The sequence below is a fragment of the Bactrocera neohumeralis genome, chromosome 5 (assembly GCF_024586455.1).
Source record: "Bactrocera neohumeralis isolate Rockhampton chromosome 5, APGP_CSIRO_Bneo_wtdbg2-racon-allhic-juicebox.fasta_v2, whole genome shotgun sequence".
Classification (NCBI taxonomy): domain Eukaryota; kingdom Metazoa; phylum Arthropoda; class Insecta; order Diptera; family Tephritidae; genus Bactrocera; species Bactrocera neohumeralis.
In genome coordinates this window covers 22,065,604-22,086,921 of record NC_065922.1, presented here as the reverse complement: position 1 = coordinate 22,086,921, position 21,318 = coordinate 22,065,604, and the positions used below count along the sequence as shown (strand labels likewise).

The 21,318-nt window shown below is 31.3% G+C and overlaps 1 protein-coding gene across 2 annotated transcripts in view; it reads left to right on the top strand.

Moving 5' to 3' along the window:
• LOC126760136 (uncharacterized) overlaps positions 1-21,318 on the top strand; it is a 271,609-nt gene that overhangs the window by 79,026 nt on the left and 171,265 nt on the right. For both annotated transcript variants that reach the window (XM_050475571.1, XM_050475570.1), the window contains one exon: positions 3,794-3,827. The gene's annotated coding sequence lies outside the window, so the exon portion shown is untranslated. The remainder of the gene's footprint in view (positions 1-3,793; positions 3,828-21,318) is intronic.

Sequence of the window (21,318 nt, the reverse complement as noted above, 5' to 3'; positions counted from 1 at the left end):
CAAGTCGTTCCATACGCCAGTCCGAGCTGCTGCGACTCTAAAAGGCCATCTTGTTCCATCTCTACTACGGCTGTTATATTTTCTTCACTGCGTGCTGGACGTGGTTTATTCCAACAGTTCAACATTCTCATTTTTACCTGCTGTGATGATTTGGTGGGAAGTCTCCTGAAAAGGCTCTACAGCTCTTCACTTTACACTGTGAAAAAGTGGGTTAAACCAGGAGCAAAAGTGTACCACCATGATATATTAGAAGACGTGTTAAAGAACTTGAGTAATACTCTTAGATGGAGAGCGTTAAATCTTTCATCTTATACGAGTATAAGTAGCTATTAGTGGGCGAAATAAACATAGCTTCCATTTTCCTATTTATCTGTCGATGGCATATAAAAGTCTTGTTATGGATATGAAAGTCGATTAATTAATTAAATTACAATATTCGAACTCAGGTTTACTATTTAAACTCGTGTTTACGATTATGAGGTTATGACAATCGTGAAGCCGTCCATTATAATGTAATCATAAACTTATTAGTTGTTGTTCTTGTAGCGGCAGAATTCTGCTCATTTGACAGTCTTTGACCGGATAAAAAATCTAGGTCCGTTCCGGTTACGTAGACCCGACTATCGAGGGAAGTCGTACGTTTTGGTTCTACCAAAAGTCTTATCTCTCTCACAACCGAAAAAAGCTGCTTTCAAAGAATTAAAAATTATTTTTTATACAGTAAACTCAATGTTTATGAATCGCTAAAGAAGTACTAAACTCGCATTTAGTTGTTTTGTTTGTTTGTAGGACAATTTTATGTATTCTTTGGGTTCTTTTCTTGCTCAACTGGAAAATAATCTCAATAATAATCCCAAACTTTAGAATATTTCTGTCCACATACTTGTTTGCATACACCAAATTATGTATTTATGCAGATGCAATTTTCTTCTTCTCCTAATTTGAATATGTCACGAATTTGCTACACACACAGCAATCCTCACTCCTGTGTTCATCCTTAACCACATTTTGGTCACTCGTTTGATGCGGCGCCGCACACTGTACACCACTCACCGCTCACCATTCACCACTCGTTGCATACAATAAAATGTTCGCTCTTCTGGTCACAGACAATTGGCGACTGCTAGCTGACGCGTGCGCCCCTAACTGCTGGCAACATTCTACAAACACACTTACAAGCAGATAAAATTCAAATATGGGCGTAATTTCAATTTTCAACGCTCACTTAGCGCACAAAAGAAGCAAAATAATTTGAGTGAAAGTAACCAGAGACGCAGCATTTTTTACCACATACATTTGTACATACATACATATGTATGTGTGTTTAAAATGAAAAAAAAAAATAGTAATACATTTAAGACCTCAGCATAAAAGTGAAAAATCCTTTAAGTAGTCCTGCCACAGCAATAATATATAATACTTTAAAGAACGCTGAGTCATATACATTATACATTATATATGAAATGCGTGTATTTTTTATGCTTTTTATGTCAATTTAGCGGCCTTTGATTTTTGTTTTTTTTTTCTTTTTTGCACTGCTTTATTCTTATGCTTTTTGTTCCCTCAAGCCATTTTTTGGCTTCAGCCTTCCTTTGTGCTCAAATTTCCCGACTCATGTACATATACATATAAGTCGCGGTCGTAAAAATAAAAGATGACAAGCATGTATGTGTGTGCATGTTTGTATGTGTTTTGGCGTGCAACACAATAGTCCTTGGCCCATTTTGTAGCCCTTGAAAACGGCTCTTGTCATTTCCCAAACGCATTTCGCTGTAATGTCAGCGCCATAAAGTTCTCATTGTTTACATTCAGTTAATTATTGTAATGCTGTAACTTTGTCTGTTGTGCTTGTTTTTGTGTAACTTTTTTCTTTATTTTTTTTTTCTTGTTTGGGTGGGCAACTCTGCCTTGAGTGATGGCTTACAAGTGTCCAGTGGGAATGAGTGCAGCAAATAAAGTTGATTGCGCTCTCACATTCATGCTCATAACTTATGACATTGTCATTGTTCCTTTTTGAGAGGAAACCCTTATTTTAATTATGCAAAATGAGCTTGTGTTCTTAAAGAGACGTTAATATGTCGCACTCTCGCACTCAGGTGTACTTTTACTTTTAATTTTAAATAATAGTAAATTAAAGAGATTTTTGTGTTGTTTTAAATTATTATTTATTCAACTTGAAATTATATTTCTTTATCAAAAAGACTTGTTTATTCCCAAGGCTGTTCTTAGGAAAGTTCCGTACAAATTCTCTCGAGTCTTTCTTCGTCAATAGTCACGACTAATTTTTCACAATATAATATTGATTCTATATACAATTTCCGACTTCATTAGTGACTACTCTGATTGATCAACTGTGACTAGAAACTGGGACTAGAGATATGCTGGTATTACTTATGTATAGCGAAGTTAAACACTGTAAAACTGTTTAGTTTTAAAATTTTCGATTTCGAAATTTGTTCAAAAATCTTTTAGACTTTATTATTATATTAAAATTTTCGATTTTGAAATTTATTTACTTTCGCGTTTTCAACCACCATGTTTGACATAATTAAAAAAAATTGATAAAAAGTGCTCTTACCGTTAGCTGGCAACTCCATTAAAAAATTTTTTAGATTCAAGAATACTTATTAAACTTCACTTTAGAGCGAAAACACTTTGTTACATTTCAGCAATTTTATTTTTATTAAGGGATGGCAGCCCTATTCTAAAAAAATTTTACTTTAAAGACTTCTGGCATGGTTTTTAACTTTTCTCTCATTATATATCCCTATTTAAAATAGTTTGTAGATTTAACTATTACGGAAAGGTGGCAACTCTATACCAAAATGCAAGACTTTCTAAATATTTCAATTTAAATTTTTTAATCTGGATTTCTTTTATCAATTAACTTTGCCACATATTGCGACCTTTTAAAATACAATTTGCAAAAATAATCGCTAAGATTTACTGTTAACCGTAGGTGGTAACTCTATTTCAAACAAAAAAAAAAATTAGGTATAAGACTTCCAGTATCATTTTTTAACTTCACAGCAGCGTGCACAGGTTTTGCAATATTTTCGAAAGTTTGATTTTTATTAAAGGGTGGCAACTCTGTTCCAAAAAATTTTACTTTTAAGACTTTCAGAGTGTTTTTTAAGTGCTCTTCATTATGTATAAATTTATTTTCAAAAATTTGCTAATTTCACTGTTACGAAAATGTGGCAACTCTATTTGAAAATATGTTTAAAAGGAAGACTGTCCGAATATTTGAATTTAGCCTTTATAATTTGGTTTTTTTTTCACTAATTGCGTTTGGCACATATTTCGGTATTTTATCACTGCGTGGCAACATATGTTGACAAAAAAGCAACAGTTGTGGTTTTGAATAGTAACTTTAGATAACCATAAAATCAATGCATATCCTAAATTATAATATATATTTTTTGGAAATATGTAGTCTGTTGATAAGAAAAGCCCTTAAAGGTATTAAATCGGAACTGTCAATTGTCAGCAGTCAATTGTCAGAAAAATATTTCTCGAACAAACAATTAAGAAATGCAGTTGTTCTGCAGAAACAACGCAAGAAAATTAGTCAAAATTACAAAATAATTAGAAGCAGATGCTTCAATAAACAATTTTCAGTCAAAATATATGAAAATATCTTCATAAGTTGGTTGTTCGTACTACAACTATTTTCGAATTCGAAAACGTAGTTTTTGACATTTTTAAACAAAATATGTACATTTTTATATTTTACATAATTTTATTTTTAAACAAATATTCACTAATAACAGTTATTATTTTTTAATTACAGATACAACAACAACAACAACAACAAATTTGAGGAGGTATGTATTTAAACGATTATTTGTACTACAACAAGTTCCGAAAAATTATCAATAAAAATGCTTCTTCATTAAAAAATATCATATAGTATTCAAGTTCTAAAAGAAAAATTTCCAAAATCTTGTAAAAATTGTCCACCTTTAAAATTACGAAACCCCAGAAAGAATCCTCGTACCACGACCTTTTTGTAAAGCGCACTGTTAATTAACGAAAATCCCTCTGTCACCATTGGGCTTACTTTTGTCGCACCTCCACTTGTCATCTCCTCTGACATATGAATTCATTGTGTTTGCGCTCTCCACTTCTTTAATGCATTATTACTTACATACTACCGAACATACACAATCACCGAAATATATATGAATATATAAAGATTGTTCAAGCAAAAGAATCATAATTTTAATGCTCGACCGTTTCCTTGGTGTCTCATTACACACTTCCACGCACACACACACTTCAATAGGTTAAAATACACGCATAAACACTCATATAGCGTCTGATAGGCGTCGGTGCGCCTGAACCTGTGCTCGGTTGTTATTGAACACTGTACGATGGCAAAGTTCATACAAACACACACACACACACACAGCATATAGTCTCATGCTGCTCACTTCACCTCCACTTGCGCTCAACGTACGGCATCACATTACCATAATTCCTTAATTTGTTGTTTTTTTTTTTCTGGGAAAAAATTGCCCTCCCATTTTCCTTTTTATTTATGTGCTTTCTTCTTTAATTTTTTACGATACCCATAAACAAATTATGAGCGACGCATCGAATTTTTCGTGTGACTTATTCTTCGGCGTAATATTGAAGTTGTTGTTGTTGGAAAAATAAAACAAAAGGCGCATTCCCTATAAAATATTGCGCAAACTGTCTGATTGACGGCGACGATGAAAAAAGGCGACTTAAAAGTTTATGAAGCAATAAAAATTCTCGTAGTTGTATGACTCGCCCTTTTGTCCTTTACTTTTACTTAAATTTTACTTTTGTACCTTAATGCTCTCCATTATTATTTACAGTTAAGGTAATGTGAGGATATAAATTAAATACAATCAGTGGACTGGTTTTGAGTTGAGGTCGTTGGAACCTCTTTAAAATTTATTAAGTTATGGCAATTTGATGTTCGTAGTTTTAAAACGAGTTTTTATTGAATTCGAAATTCATTTGATGTTGCAAATATTAAGTTAAAATTAGTTATTTGCAGTGCTGGATCCCAAAATTTGAATTTTTGTGAGGAAAAATATACCAATGTTGAGTGTAGAACCAAATTTTTAATATATTTCACAGTGATATCAAGATGATTTTAAAAGTTATGTAAATAGGAGGATTTGTTTTGTTATTTCGGGATTAAAAAAAAAACGAATACCATTATTATCGAAAATTATTTTCTTGTTTCTCTAAATATTCTCCATTACGATCTACACACTTTTGCATGCCTTTGAACCGATTCTCAAAGCACTTTTGCTACTCTGATTGACGTGTCTCCAAAACATGCATTCTAAACGCATAAATCGCCTTTTCATGTTTCAAATGATCTCTATGTTTATTTCATCGTACGTGAGTAAAAATAATTAATTTGATGATTCATTACCTGTCACAATGTCATAGACGAGTTTCGAAGCACGGCATGCATTCCTTTACCATTTCAAAATGACAAATAATGTGGAATCCATCACATTACGGCCTTGCATTACAGTTTGCCCAAGCATAAATATTTTTCAGAATAACAACTAATTTTAGATGATCTTCATGAAATTCGTCTTGATGTGTTCTACGTACCTGGATGGAATTCACCACACCATCTATAAGTACTGGAACTTGATGGAGTTTCGTCGCCAAAAATTCAATCAAGTTTCTCAATGCAATTTTGGTGGGTTAATTCACGTCGAAAGTTACAAAAAATAATTAGTTCGTGGTTTAATTTAATTTGATGGCTGAGCTGCATATTTTAAGTTACTGTAAACAATACAATTAGCGCTCGTAAGCTAAAATATTCAGAGTTGATATAACGTCAAGAATGTCAAACTTTCTTCATCAGACATCCCTCGTATCATGACACTTTTAAAGTTTATAAAAGTTGTACTTAAATTGCTCTTTAAAACTTTAAAAATTTATTTTCAAACCAATTAATCCAATCTTACATGTACCCTGTGCAAATTTTCCTACTAAGCATTGTAAGATGATATACATATAATGAAACCCCTGGCAATCTCTGAAAGCCTCAAATATTTCTTTTAAGCCGTTACACAAAAAAAAAATAATTTTATAAATATATCGTTGAGGATATCCCTGGCCATATTTGGTACGAAAATAGCCTTAAAAATATATCATTGTGATGTCCCTGAGGTAACTCTTCTTGGTCAGATATAAACGTCATAAGAAATCGAATAAACGTTTCTGAATTGAAAATACATGCCCTTACAAGATCTCTTGTTAAATACTATTTTTCAACTTTGCACGTCAATTTTATATGAATACAAAAAGTATTGAGATATACAATCCATAAAAAATGAAACATTAAGAGTTCCAACGGGTTTCGCTTCAAAATATTATCGTCTCTATATTATGTAAACTAAACTAAATACTGATTTATGTTATTGTATAGCTTTCAAGTTCTTTCACTGTCGCAAATGTTGAGAACGTTCCTTCTGGTAATATATGAGAGGCACTGTAATAATAAAATAAAACTTGTGATATACAGATGAGTGCATTAATAAAATAAGATGTTGCCTACATTTAGGAACCATATTTAGAGTTTCAAACACCAAATAGAAAGATTTTTAACAGATAATAATCAGTGGGGTATATAAAATGATATTGTGACAGTAACATTTATTTTTAATTTAGTTTCTGAACGGTTTACGTTTCGAAAAATAGGAGGAATTTAGCTGGGTTAAAAACCAAGTATATAAAGAGATCTTAAATAGAAATTTATTTTTTAATTGAAGTTTATAACCTTGATATTGTGAATATTTTTGTCAAAATAATCTATTTAGTTCCTAGATGCTTTCACTACTTACTATCTACTGTATTTCCAGTCTATATTCACGAGCAGGCACAATCAACATCTTCACTTTTCCGGCACTTCCTCAATTATACTTTCCATCTTAATATTATTACTTATAATTTATTTACACATCTTCTTTTCACCTTCGCGCGTGGCATGCAGTAATCCCATAATTGCCACCGTTCGCCGTGATTTATGCTTCCACTTATAGGCTATGGCGCTGTCACCAGCGCTACTGCCTTTGTGTCTGCATCGTTTTTGTTATTAAAACCTTTTAAAATGAACTCAAAAATTAAATACCCATAACTCATGAAGTGTCGAAGAAGTCTGCCACAAGCGGTGGCACAACTTACCTGCAGTCAAAAATGTGACTGTATATGTGTGCCAATTATACAAAAGCTCTTATTTATGTATATGTAATTACTTGTTAACCCCTCTTACATGCTCCAATTTATACCCTTGCGAAAATGCAAATAATGCCGTTGCTCTCCTCCACTCATACGGATATAATATACCTACGTAATATCGTGTTGTGCCCCAATTCCGCCTCATGCGGCATGAATATCAAACGCGCCACAACGAATTTAGTCAAAAGTTTGTTTGGTCTTTTCTCGGTATTTTCCATTCAATAATTACTATGCATATTAAGTAAGTACACGTATTTACTTTTTAGATTTGTGGCGCCGCACTTTGACGTGAAAAGTTTCTGTAATGGAAACCTTGTATCCAGACGTCTGCCAATTGTTGCCCGAAATGGACTAACGAGTTTTTGTTTAGTCTACTCTATTTTTGCTTTGCACTCACTGCGGCATGCTACAGCGGCTAACGCTTCTAACGAAATCGCTATGTATGTATGTATCAGCGTTATTTGTTGCAAGTACAATTCTATTGGAATTACACAAAAGTTTTTTTTATTTTTTGTTTTTTTTTTTTCAAATTTTTGCATGCACTGCTGACTGGCTGAATTACTTTATTATATGTTTGTGTATACATATATGTATGTGTGTGGATGTGTGCAACATGCCGCTTTGTTTCTGTAAATATTTGAGTACACTCTTTTATAACTGTTTTATATTGACTTTATTCATAAATAAGTTTGTTTATTGGCTTGTGACAGCGCAGTCAAGCGTGAAGCAGTTTTCATGCAATAAATTGGCGAGCGAAAATTGCTATTTGTGGCATGAAGACATAATAAAGGCAAAAAGGGCTTACTGTTGTTCCTGTTGTTCTTGCTGTTTTTGCTTCATTTATTTGCTATCGAATTTTAAATTCACAGAATTTTATTTGTAGCATGGCATTAAATGCTCGAGCAAATTTTGCGTTAACGGTATGTGTGAAGTTATGTTTGTTCAAACTTCCTTTTAATCCCATTTCTTTTCTAAAAATAAATTGAAAAGCTATTTAAAAATAACTAGGTTGAATTCGTACTTCTTTTATTATTTAAAGCGGTAAAATATTTTAGTTAAAAATATTTTGAGATGCAAGCAAATATTTTCCTTTATTGACTTAAATCCGCTTAGAGTTTTAAAAAATTGTGTATATGCTTTAAAAAAAATTTAATTGATTTCAGTTTATATTATTCGATGATTTTTTATCATATGTACATATGTATGAACTATCTTGAGAACACAATTTTTAGAAAGCGGGTTGTAATGTTATTCAGTTTTGAAAAGTAAATATAACTGCGTTTTCAAAGTTTATGTTTCTTGGAGAACTTTGTAATCCTTTGGAATGCTTGTTTCCATTGAATTATTAAGAAGAATCTCATAATCGAATCATCCAATACATCCCGTAAGTTTTCTTGTTTTAATCAAAACATCACATACAAATCATTTTATTTTCTAACAAACAGCATGGTTTCTTTAGCTTCAGAAAAATATAAGATATATATGTTAACAGAGGCAGTAGTCTTCGTGTCTCACTTCAGAAACAAATGGTAGAAAAAACAGACAAATATTCTAGGGCTTACCCCTCCTTGAAAAGTTAGTGCATGATACCCCTCAATCTGTGTATAATATATCGTTTCGAGAAATATGTAGCGCAACTAGTGCGATATTTAAAATAATCGATCATCTAAGTGTTGAACAACAGCTCAATCAGCTCCAACAGTTTATCTTTAAACTGTTTTTTTTTTGCAAAACTACTGCTACTACTACTAAAAATGTTGAAAACTTTCCTCCTAGTGATATACGGATCAGTGCATTCATAAAATAAAATGTTGCCTACATTTAGGAGCCATATTTACGTTTTAGCGTGGTCAAACACCAAATTGAGAAACATTAAATTCATAATGTTTTGTGGGGTATATAAAATTGATACTGTGACAGTAACGACTCTTTTTAATTTAGTTTCTACGGTTCTCGTTTCGAAAAATACAAAAACTAAATAAAAAGAGTGATTTTAAATAGGAATTTATTTTATAATTTGGGCATATACATAAGACATTCTGTGGACAATATCTCCTAGAAAATTTTGATTGACACCAAAATACGCGAAGAAAGTTGCAATTGAGTTCATTTTTTAACGCCGTCTGAGATCACTTATAACTAATTTAATTCGTTTCTTCAAATATTCTAGTGTGAATTCTTCTTCTTAAATTCATATAAATATGTCCTTGAAATTTTAAAACAAGTAAAACAATAATTTATTTTTTAATTCCAAAAAATCGCATTTTTTTAGGCTGTCACACCAGGTGTGTTCCTTAAGCTCAACAATTCTTACCGGTTTCGGTTGCGGGTCTATAATATATTTCTATCAGCCAAACAACGAATGTTTGCTGCCTTGGTCATACACTCCAAAAGTACTTTCTTTCTCCTAAATAAAGGATCAGTTTTCACACTTAAGACATAAGATCAAACATGTTAGTGAGTTACATGACACTTTTCGCTGAATATACCGACAGCTTTCATTATTATTACAAATCGTCAGATAATTAATTTCTTTGTCGGTTAGTATTTCCCTGATGGTTTATAATCGTGGTGGCTTATGAGCTTTTGCTTTTGTTGTACATTCTCATCTATCATCGAAATCTTAGAGAAACTTTAAAACCCAAACTATTGCCATTCGTAATACCTTAAACTTTTTAATGGTAATTTTTCATTAAAGACACCTAAAACATTCAACTAATTTCAAAAAAAAAAAAAAAAAGTTGCACTTTCGAATCAAATATTCGCATTTTAATAAATTACAAAATATCCAATGTTTCAGTATATTTCGAAATTATATTCCTTACAGATTGCTATAATGGAAAGAAGGGTTGAAAAAATTTAAAAAATATAGCGCTGTGCTTCTAACTTTTAACTCTTCTTCAAGCAATTTTCTAAATGTTGTGTACGTTTTTATTTGAAATTAATTGAATATCAATTAGATTGTCAGATGTTTGTGAAATATCTTAAAATCAGATTCATATCCATTTTAAAGTTATTGTACCGTCAGATAATTGATTCGCTAAATGAACGTATATTCTTTTGACTAATAAAAGTACGCTATTAATCCTGTATAACCTGTCGTGAATATCATTTTCGTTATATTCCCTTCCCTATTCTTTAGTCTTCTTCCGGTAGAAATATACCTAAATACTTTTTTAGTTAATAGTTATTTCTAGAGTTGACAGACATAATTATTTAACCGAAATTTAAGAGATTTATTCTAAAATTGAATTTTCTTTCTTTATATAAGTGGAAATAACTTAGTCTAGAGGCCCGAATTCCGAGCGTTTCTTGGCATTTGATATTTTTACTATCCAATTTTTATCATTTGATTATTTATATTTCAAGAGAGCACAAAATTAATTTAAATTTTTTTTATTGAACTATGCACCCTTGAAGTAGGAGGGGGACAAGGCCGTGTCCTGGTCACCGTGATTACCTTTGTGGTCATCTGAAAAATTAAACATTTATGGAATCATGATTAGTATGATTAGTACGAATGTCGCTATCTGAAAAAGCTGCAAAACTGAAAACAAAGTTTCATAAAATGGCGACTACTCAAAACTAAAGATCGATATTTTACAATTTTTTAACTTTGTCGCATCTTTTAAAGAAAATGTTCATGACATATTTCAAGTGGATGGGCTGATTAAAGATATTGTAGCAACTGCATCGAAAAAGTAGTTTCTTAATAGTTTAGTTTAAGCGTTTACGTCGCCAGTCGCCTACCCTTGCAGTCGTCCGTTAAATCAGCCATATCTTCGGAAATAATTGGAATTTTTCAAAATTCTTCTAAAACTGTCATTTTGAATATCTAAGCTAAAATTATGAAAAGAAAAGATTTAGATTTGTTTTTAAAATTTCTAGACTAGAGTCTAATCCCTTAAGTATAGTAAAATAAAATAAAAACTTTTCAAGGATTTGAATAACTTTCCATTCATTCTAATTTGCTAAAATTTTATATTAGAAATTATGTCCTCAAATTTAATGAAACTTTTTCACAGTCTCTGATTTTATTTTTCTACACATATCTGATCACTGACCTTTAACATTCATTAGTGCGAACTTAATTATTTAGTGTAATACAGTTATAAAGTGGCTCACAAACTAGACAAATTAATTAGTAATCCAATTAAATGCATTAATTATGTAAGTAATCACCTAAATATTGTTATGTTCTATATTTATGTCAATATACCATATAAGTCAATATGTTAGTATGAGGTCATGAAATTTCAATTAATAACAAGGCATTTTAAATAAATAATTTTTTTCAGCACACATACACACTTCCATAATTCAGTAATTATATCCCGTATCCTTAGATATTAATTACTAAGCTAATTTATGGTAAATAAATAATATCATTACCCTTTAGCTCATCCTTTTTTTCAATTAATATTTTCCCATAAAATTGGTCAACTTTCCCAAATATTTCATAACATGAAAACTTCAGTATTTCCAGTCACGTCAACTGCTCTAAGCAACTGCATATTAATGACCAAACGTTCTGACATTTATGCTCTACAAAAGCTGTCAATATGTCCACACTTTATTGCCTTCGAAAATAATAAAAAAGTAAGAGACAAGCAAAAAATATCTGTCTTGCTGTCAACGTGCCGCCTGCGTCATTTTATCGAACAGTCCTTAAAGTGCTTGCAGTCCTTTAACTCCAGCCGGCAGCTGTCATGCATGCAGAACGAGGTGACCTACCCAAAGTTGACTCAAAGAATTTGCGCCAACATTGCGACACTTTGTCCACAACAATATTTACAAGACCTCCCATCCCTCACTGCGCCTACAAGCACTCAGTATCGTTAAAAAGGGATATCATTTCTTGCTGGCATATCCTTTTATGCGGTGACACTTTTTCATCGCCTTTATGGCCGCGCCCACTTTATTAGCCAACGACAATGCGTAAAGGACAACGACAAGAGCGTCTAATCGCTGCGGAGTTGTGCGCAAATACAAGGAAGTAGTTGGGTGTGTGCCACAACAGCAACATACGCACTTACATACATTAATACATATATACATGTTTCATGAGCTCTTCTCTGCATTTGTTCTGCAGTTAGTTGGCAAGTGTTGTAAGAAGTGCCGACAAAAGGTTAACAGCAACCCCTCGTCCCTTCTCGGGCGCGTTGAGTGAAAATTAGCTTGGCTTGATATGCATGCAACCGCTATAACGATACCGATAACGGCAATAACTTTATGTTGACATACTTACAACAGCTTGTTGTACATTCGCTTATATTGAAAAGATATCGTCTGGAACAAAATTATGGGTTATGAGATCACAAGTCAAGACAAAGCATGACATGGTATAGATAACTTATCTATATGTAAAAAATTCATATCGAAAAATGTCCCCTAGTCAAGCATCGTCTATATGTACATATGTATGTATGTACGTGAGTATGAATATACAAATTTTCACTATCAAGTGACTGAAATATGTCACTGAAGAATGTCTGCTTGTGTGGAAAGATATTTGAGTGATAAGTTTCGGGAGAGATTGTCTTACGTCACTTCTTATCGCTTTTTTATACTCTCGCAACAAAGTTGCTAAGGAGAGTATTATAATTTTGTTCACATAACGGTTGTTTGTAAGTCCTAAAACTAAAAGAGTCAGATATAGGGTTATATATACCAAAGTGATCAGGGTGACGAGTAGAGTTGAAATCCGGATGTCTGTCCGTCCGTCCGTTGATGCAAGCTGTAACTTGAGTAAAAATTGAGATATCATGATGAAACTTGGTACACGTATTTCTTGGCTTCATAAGAAGGTTAAGTTCGAAGATGGGTAAAATCGGCCAACTGCCACGCCCACAAAATGGCGAAAACTGAAAACCTATAAAGTGTCATAACTAAGCCATAAATAAAGATATTAAAGTGAAATTTGGCACAAAGGATCGCATTACGAAGGGGCATATTTGGACGTAATTTTTTTGGAAAAGTGGGCGTGGCCTCGCCCCCTACTAAGTTTTTTATACATATCTCGGAAACTGCTATAGCTATGTCAACCAAACTCTACAGAGTCGTTTCCCTCCTGCATTTCCATATACAGTTCAAAAATGGAAGAAATCGGATAATAACCACGCCCACCTCCCATACAAAGGTTATGTTGAAAATCACTAAAAGTGCGTTAACCGAATAACAAAAAACGTCAGAAACACTAAATTTTACGGAAGAAATGGCAGAAGGAAGCTGCACACAGGCTTTTTTTTTTTTAATTGAAAATGGGCGTGCCGTCGCCCACTTATGGACCAAAAACCATATCTCATTAACTAATCTACCGATTTCAATGAATTTCGGTATATAATATTTTTTAACACCCTGATGACATGTACGAAATATGAGTGAAATCGGTTCACAACCACGCTTTCTTCCAATGTAACGCTATTTTGAATTCCATCTGATGCCTTGTCTGTATAATATACATATCTGTACATTAGGAACCAATGATGATAGCGGAATAAAACTTTAACATATTTTTAAAAGCTAACTTTCAATGGTAATTGTAGTTTTTATTATAATAGAAAAACTACAAATTCCATTAATCTAATTATGAACCTATAAATAAACATGGCGTATAAAAGGCATTATTCGGCTCAAAGCTTTGACTTCTCCACTTATTAAAGTTGTATATTTATATATACATAAGTATGTATGTATATAATAATGTACGGTCGTGCCTCATGAACTGACCTCACGCACGCAACCCAAAAATGTTTTGTGTCTGCCTTCGGCCTTTCTCTCCGCTCTTGTCAGCTAGAAGGTGAACTGTCTTGCCTTCTCCGTTTGTGTCACGATATGGACTTTTTAACACTATTGTTATTTTGTTCACTTTATTGTTAACTTTGTATTAGCTTACAATAACATTAATGTTTTGTTGTTGTTGCGCTTGGTTGCGTTGGGGCTCTTACATAGTTGCTGTCATCTCACGAATTTGCTTGTCATTGCGAAATGTTGACAGTATCGAAGAGCATTTTTAGAAAATGAACGCAAACAAAGGTCCCACCGAGACAATGGCAACAAAACAGCATAGTCTCCAATACAAAAGCAACAATAATAACTGAGGCAGCTTGCAAAGAAAAAAACATATTGAGAGCCAATAACCACACATTGTAAGCACAGCGAGTGAATTGGAAAATTCTTAGCATAACCCTTGACCCCCTGCAACAGAAAATTGCGTATAAATGTATGTATGCATGCATGACACACTATGTTTTTAAATTTTACAAGCATTCTTGTGCATATGTTTAAGCGAAATAGGCCAAGTTGACAATGTATAGACAACATTTGCCCTGCTCTCTAGCATTCTTGCACTGCAGTCAAGTGGTATGCAAACATTTTTCTGTATAAAGAAATATGTACCCATTTTGATGAGACACAGCTACAATGTATTTTTACACATGTGTAAATTTAAGCGTTTACAAACTGTTAATGAGATAAATAACGTTTAAACATTATGTGATGTGTTTTTAATGAAGTTTTGTGTTTTTTAAAGTCTTGGAGACTTTCGATATTTCTGGAGACTTTTCCAAAATCTGTGGAGAGTTTCAAAAAACTGCGTTTTTTTTAATTAGCATTTAAGCTTATTTTTATTGTTTTAATCTACTTGTTTGCATTTACTACTGTATACTAGATATGTGCATACATATGTCAGTTTCCCATCCACTTATTCACAAAATTATTTATACACGCTTTAAAAATGTACACAAATATATCGTACACAACAATAACAATAACTTCTGCTTTAATCAACAAAACCTTAAATTGTAGCGTCATATTATTTCCATGAATACTACTGTTATTGCTATTCTTTACTAACACACTTAGTCACATCAAGGGCATTCTTCAACAATTCAAGTGTTAACCAACGTACAACGTGATACTGAAGCACTTTTCAAAAGCCACTTTTCATAACAAAAATATATGCATACAAAACAATAATAATAGTAAATAAAAATATTTCAATTGCCTTTTAGAATAAAATATAAAAATAAATGTATGTTATATTTTGAGTAAGTAGGTAGTTGCGAGATTAACTGGTTTATATACATAAATTTCAAATGGCTATGCAAACATATGAATATTTTTGTTGAATGAGCACGAATTGCTTCTCAACCGACAATAACTCACGAAACGCTCGCACATAAATATAAATACACATTGACAACTCACGCGAGTTTGCTTGTTCAAACCAAACTTATTTGCACATACACAAATATAAATGCGTGTGTGAAAGATGAATGATGAAGTACACATATGGATATGAATAAAAATAAATTAAAATTATGTTAACAAAATATATAAATCATCGGATTTTTAATTAAATGTCTACATAATAACATAAATATGTAACCACATACATGTTTATATGCATAGTATTTGTGTATATTCATACATATGTATGTAGTTATATACTTAGGTATATATAGAAAGCTCTTCGCTTTGAAAATAACACTCGTGTGTTCCATTTCTATAGAAATAGAATACAAGTATGTACAGATGTTAAACGAAACCTTGACTTCAATTTATTTATAGGTATGTACTACATAGGTATGTACTATACTACATGTACATACATATGTATATACTACATCGTAAATCGTAGTCAGCTTTATAATTAAAGACAATTTTTTCTGCTTTGTTTATAAAAGTCATTTGGAAGTTTTGTAGACTTTCAATATTTTGGAGACTTTTTAAAAACCTATAACAATTTTCAAAAATATTAAAATTTTAATGCATATTATAATTGTCATTTAATGAAAATTTTTGGATACTTTTCCAACTTATAAATGCATTTAGTTATTGATAATTTTCAAAATTTAATAATATCAAAATTTTTATTTATGGGAGATTTTGAAAATTTTTCCCACAGTTTGTTGCATTTAATTATTGATAATTTTCAAAAATATTAAAATTTTAATGCATATTATAATTTTAATTTATTTAAAAATTTTGGAGACTTTGCCAAACATCAGTGCATTTATTCATTGACAATTTTCAAAAGTACTTAATAATATATATTATAATTTTCATTTAGTGCAGACTTTGAAAATTTTCCTCTCAGACTAATACTGCGATTTCGTTAATTATATTAGCATTGTTATGAGCTTATGATACATTGTAATTAATCATGTACAATACATTTCATTATACATATGTACATATGTATGTATGTATGTATGTATGTATGTACAAAATTTATTTTTCAAGAAAGAAGTAGTTATCAAATTTATACTTTTACGTACATACATAAATATCATACATACATACATACATACATACATATATGCAACGATTAGCGACAATTCTATATATTCTCAAGGAAATCTAGGGATCAAAAAAATTCGAGAAAAATAAAAATATTATTTTTATCGTTCAAGACAAATTTTCTTAATTATTAATTAACCTTATTGAAATTTAATACTAAAAATAATTTTTCCGGAGACTTTCGAAACTTTTGTAGACTTCGGAAAACGTGATTTTAAGTTCCTATGATATATTTGCATGCAGAAATATAAACTAAGTGACGTCTGAACTTTATAGAGTTTTACAAAAATCATGGAGACTTTGAAAATTTTTGGAGACTTTTTGAAAAAGTAGTTTTATCGCATCATATTTTATTATACTACCTTCAGACATGAATATCGTTCCAACTTTGTGAAAGTTCTAGGAAGGTACATATACATACATATGTACGTTAATACTTTTTCTCGGCATTTTGTTGACCTTAAATTAAATAAAATATGTTTGCATTTATTTAACAGCAAAGTAAATTTCACATTAACGGCTTCAAATTTCGTATTCAATTTCTTAGCTACCCTTAGAATTTGCCTTTACTCGCTGTTGTGCACTTTGGTTTATTTCATATAAATATATTTTTTGCCTTTATTGCTTGGGTACATGAATACAAGTGCTTTGCGCAATTTTTGTGTCGGATGCTTCTTTTGCAATTTTCATTCATTAAAGCTGACTAATAAATTAAACAAGGCGGCAAAAATACGAAATAATTATACAGGCGGCTTGAATGAAACTGACTAACAGCCCAGAGTTGCGTAAAAAATGTAAACAAATGCATAAGTAGCATATGTATGTACGTATGTACATATGTTAGTTGTCGGAGAGAAACAATACAAATAGTAACTGGAAGCTAAAAGTTGAATGAATTGCGATTTGTTGGAAGTTGCTTTAATAAAGTTAATGTGGCATTAATTAAATCTATTTATATTTTTATTAAATTTTTATACATTACAAATGCTTTGTAATGTATTTTCTTTATTTTTGATATTTTTTGGTATGTTCCTACGGCTTCAAATGTTCTTTGAATTAAAACAAATGAAAGGCTAATTGATTTTCTCAAAGGAGCAGGCGGTGGTGAGAACAGCTGTGAGGAGAGTGCCGGGAAACCCTTCAATTGTTTCACTTTTCATTTGACAAATAAATTAATGATGGTGCGCATATGGTTATATATACTTGTATGTGTTAAAGTATGTGTTTGTATGTATTTTTTTCACAAATGTTTCTAAATACTTACATACACATGCCACATTTGATGGAGAACCCCATGAAACTCATGTTTTCTATTTCATTAAAATATTTTCTTATGCTCCCTGTTGCCCTTTTAAGACCTTCTAAAAACTAAAACAAACATTTATGAACTTAATTAAGGGAAAACGAGGAAGCAGGGAGTTGCCACATACGTACTTATGTACTGTATGTATATATGTACATACTTAATGAAAGGAAAACACTTTTATTTACAAAAAACCCCAGCACTTCTAATGACAGTGCACTTCTCCAGCGACCAACACAAATAAATGACAGCGGCACACAGAATATGATTAATGTATTGTTCATGTACGCCAAGAATCTTCGATTGATTGAAGTGTGTACTACCTCTATGCATACATATGTTGCATGCATGCATGCATCACGCTTCTTTTCGTTAAAATTGTTGCACAGCACATTCATTAAAACGAAGTTGCCGCCACATATTTTGTGTGGAGAACTTTTTATGCGTGTGGAAATTGATGAGAATGGATCACTCGCGTTCCTTGCCTGTCATTTGTTATTATTTTTTGTGTTTCTTCATAGTTTTTGACACGGAAGTGTCTTCCAGCGTATGTCAAACAGGCTACACGACATAGGGGTATTAAGTGGTGCAATGTCAGTGTCGCAGTTTCTTTGCTGTCAGAGTTGGGTGTTAATGAAAACATAAAAAATGAAGATTATTGTGCCAAAAATAGCTATTTGTGTTAGACATTTGTTGTTGATTTCTCAAACATTCATATTTTATTCAGGGTTCTTCTATTTTTTCTTAAATTATATGAAAGCCTAAAACATGTTTAATTATCACCTCCTAATGTATTCATTAGTTGGCCCTCAAGTGAGCACAATGCAGCAGCTAAGCATGCACAAAGTAAAAATAAATTGCTTCTTTTAAAATATTTGAGGAAATATACTGTAGCGGCCATAGAAATAATGACACTTCGTTTGTGTTTCGAATATTTTTGTATAAATGGTTATATTTAAATACATTTTTAAATTTTGGAGATTTTTTTGTAGAGTTTTTAGTTTGGAACATTTTGTATTGACTTACAAGTAAGAAAATATTTCTGTAACCAAACAATTCTTTCAAAATAAAAATGATCGTTAATAATTTAAAAAATATACTATATTTTTACATTTTAGAGACTTTTTAGTTTGGAACATTTTTTGTAGACTTATTATATTTGTAACCGAAAAAATTTGTAAACATAATATATCGTTAACAACTAAAAAATTATTTTGACATTTTGGATACTTTTTTGTAGAGTTCTTAATTTGAAAATTATTTGTAAACTTACAAAAATTTAACTGAAAATAACTTACCAATATAAAATTGATTGCTAATAATTGAAAAAATATTTCTATACATTTTGGAGACTTTTTTGTAGAGTTCATAATCTATGATATTGTGCAATAGCATACTTTTGTAACTGAAAAATCGTGTAAACATTAAAGTGATCGCTAATAATTTAAAAATATGTTTCTACATTTTGGAGACTCTTTAGTAGAGTTCACAATTTGGAGCAACATTAATCTTCAAGTAATTTATTATATTACGCTAAGAATCAACAACTAATTTTGGTGTACATAAATCGCCGAGTACCCAGCACTTCACATGCCACTCACATCTAAGCACCACTCACCTGTTGCCCTCACCCAGCAAGTAGACAGACATAAAACACTTTAAACGTATTAATGCTAAAATCCGCTACTTCCTTCGAAACATAAAAATGTTGTTCAACTTTGAACACGAACATTAATCTCCGTTTGTTTCGGTTGCTAGTTGCCGCTCAAATTTTGTTTATCGTTTTTCGACGCTTGACTTGCTCATCTGCCGGCAAATTGCAGTTCATGTGAAGTAGACAATATATCTCAGATTTTTATGGCGGAAGTGCAGTGTACGTCAGATTTTACATACTGACTTATATGCATACATAGCCATTTCAGTTTATATGAGTTTGAGTGCTATTCTTTTATTTTTGGTTTATGATTTTCGAAATTAAAGCAGTAGTTTATTAGTGTCCCGCTTGCAAGTTCATTATGCTCGCTTGTTTTGGTCATAAATCTGTCACCGCGAACACAAAAAAGTACTAATTCACCAGAAATTGAATATTAAAAAGTAGAAGAATAAAGCTTTTGACTTCAATTAGCTTGAAATAATATAATTCTGCAGATTCTTCTATTTTCAAGAACTTGTTACCAGAAAGAACACAAATATTATGTCATTATCTAACATATGTATTTGACAATTCACGACCAATAAAAATGTTTTTTTGTTTTCATGAATACATATGTAAACACCACATTATGGGTTTGTAGAAGAATAAAAAGTTTTAACGAGCTCAAAATGGAAGCCAACACTTTTCTCTAATCGAGTTTAATTATAATGTCATTTATGGTATGATACTGAAATTGGTTTTTTTCTAAAGGAAACTTCATTAAACTTTGAGTAATATCAACAAACTGGGCAAGTATTCTGGATAGGGTTGCAATATGATTTCACTAGAATGAAACTTTTGAATATATAGGTAATGGATGCTTCGCCAGAGCAATAATTATTGCATTCACAAGCTCCCAGACTTTTACAGACAACAAATGAAAGATAAGGGGAGTGAAGAGTAAGACCTTAAGGCGTTATAAGCGTACTAGCTCAAATTCAAGCAAATAGTTAAGTGTTTAAAAAGAATTCATTATTCGAATCATATTTTTAGAGATTTTGATTTTCAAAACTAATATAAACATTGTAGACTTATTGTACAGTTTATAGCTTTTGTAGGAAATTTTAATTTTCAAAATAAAAAAAATGAGTAATACATATATAAAAGTATAAAATAATTAGTTGAATTAGAGAAATTGGAGACTTAATGTAGAGTTTGATTTTGGAGAGATATTTAGTTTAACTAATAATTTAATTTACCTATTCGTCTTTTGACTAGACTTTTTGTAGAGTTTATAATTTTTGAAACAAATCACGAATTCTTACACTAGGTGTAGACAATTTGCATATAAAAATCTGCGTTTGTAAGGCATTTTAATTTCCAAAATTAATATGATTATGATGTAGATAAGAATATTAAATAAAAAGGTAATTAAAGAAATTGGAGATTTTATATGGAGTTTGTGTAGAGTTTATAGCTTTTGTAGAAAATTTTTGTTGTGAAAACAATAATATTTAGCTATTTATCATATGGATTTAGATACGTTTGTAAGTATTGTTAATGAAGAAATGGAGACTTTTTGTAGAGTTTATAATTTTTGAAAAAATCTATTTAAGCTTCTTACGGAAAACTCTGTACCATAAAAAGCCACAAAAAAATTTTGGAGACTTTTTTGTAAAGATTTCTTGCTCCTAATGACGGCAACGTGCATAGAAAAATCTGTTTTCGTACGGCATTTTTATCTTCAAATTATATATATTTATGATGTATTTGTATGTAACAACATTAATTGAGTTAAATTAAAAATTAATTAGAGGCTTTATGTCAAGTTTATAGT